This window comes from Brassica oleracea, chromosome C6, assembly GCF_000695525.1.
Source record: "Brassica oleracea var. oleracea cultivar TO1000 chromosome C6, BOL, whole genome shotgun sequence".
NCBI lineage: Eukaryota > Viridiplantae > Streptophyta > Magnoliopsida > Brassicales > Brassicaceae > Brassica > Brassica oleracea.
The window spans coordinates 32,574,917-32,576,867 of NC_027753.1; positions in this window are offsets into that span (position 1 = coordinate 32,574,917).

The following is a 1,951-nucleotide window of genomic DNA, read 5'->3' on the forward strand; positions in this document are numbered from 1 at the left end:
TTCTCTTGTTCTCAGATGGTAATTCTCATTCCATTGAGAGTATTTTGGAGGTTTTCAAGAAGTTTGAAACTATCTCAGGCTTAATGATGAGTGTGGAAAAATCAATGATCTTTTATGGGGGAATTGGTGATAATACAAGGGAACGTTTTAGCATGGATGTGGGTGTCTTACCGGTTCGCTATCTAGGATTTCCACTCTTAACAAAGAGAATGGGGAAGAATGATTACCAACCACTCATTGAGAAAACAACACCAAATTTTATGTTCTAATATCCCTTTAGTTAAGGTAAACGGGACTGAATCCAAGGTTGATAATGGCAGGCTAATAGCGAAGAAGAATTGAGAGTAGACTTAGCTGTTCTTGATCAACGTCTTGAGGAAGAAACTAGACATTTGTAAAGTCTTTTCCCTGGATGGTCTGATGCCATTGCCTACAGTAGCTTTCTTTCTACTTACTCCTTTTAGTCTCTCCAAAAGAATAATAATAACCCCTTCTTAGCATGGATGGGGGCATATATAGAGTTCACTGTTTTTCTTGATTTATTCATATAAGAGATTTATGATTTTTCTAATAACATGGTCGCTATATTTGATGATGATTTATCTTTGTTGATATAGTCCAGCAACAATTTTAACCCTTTTTACACAACATAAAGAGACGGCGGAGAGTTTGAATATCAGTGTAACAGAGTCTAATGCTCATCTACATCAGTAAACCAACTTTCTGATGTAATCTTAATAACTTTTATATGCAAAGTGTGTTTTCTTTTTTCATTTGGAACATAAATCTAAGGAGACTTGAGGATTCAAAAAGTTGAAAAAAGAAAACTAGTCCGACAACGTTTTGTCATGAAAGATTAGGTTAGGTAACTTTCTGTACAAGTAAATTCAATAAACCAGAGATTTGTGAACATTAGGCTCTGATCTTTGCTCAGGCTTTGATTTGGATTTTAAGTTGGATTATCATTAACTAAAGAAAGGAGAAAAAAGGAAAGAAAAAACTGTAAATAAAGTCGGCTTTCACTTAATAACAAAAATAAAATAAAAAATAAGGTCGGTTTTTACTCAAATCACGAAATCATTATCTCGATCTTCTACTAACCTAAGGTCTCTTTATATAAGAAACGCATACGCAAACCAAATTTTCCAAAGTTTTCCTCTCACACCACAAAAAAGAAGAAGCTAAACCCTTACCAATCTCCTGTCTCTTTCGATTCGTCATGGCAAGAGTTTCTAAAACCATCAGATTCATCATCGTGTTCCTCTTGATGACGTTCTCTCTGTTGTCTTGTGAGGCACGTACTCGGTTCACTCATACTGATTGCACAAGTGATAAAGTCGACAAAGACGAGAAGCAACTACAAGACCCTCCCAAGAGATTTGTTCAGGTGGAGAAAATTTCAAAAAAGCCGCGTCCTGGTCGCTACCCCGCCAGGGTTGAAGACCACGTCAACTTTTTCATGGAATCTGAGCTCTCCACTTTTCCAACAATGATGCGTAATGTTGAAGCTTCTCTCTCGAGGATGCGTTGAAGCCAAAAATCTCAAGATCGTTTCTTCGCTTAGTTTTTTTGTATTGTTTTCTTTTGTTGTTATGCTCAATAGTTTCGTGTGTATAAGAATATCGAATTTATATTGATACAAAAGATAATTCCGTGTCGATTATTACGTAAAAGTAAAAGAGACTAGAAAGGGAGAGGCGAGCTCATCGTTAGCTTAGAGATTTGTTCGTATTGTTGAGAGGAAGCACCCAGTCGAGAACCACATCTCTCAGAGCTTGAGATTGAGTCGTGTGTTTCCTTAAGCTGTTAGCTCTGTTTATTTTTTATCTATTTTATTTTTATTCTAATAGATAATCATAGTGTAAGATCTTATATTATCAGAACTTAAGGTTAAATCCACCTATAATTTTTTTAAACTAATAGTATTATTCCACATCAATACTCAAATTAA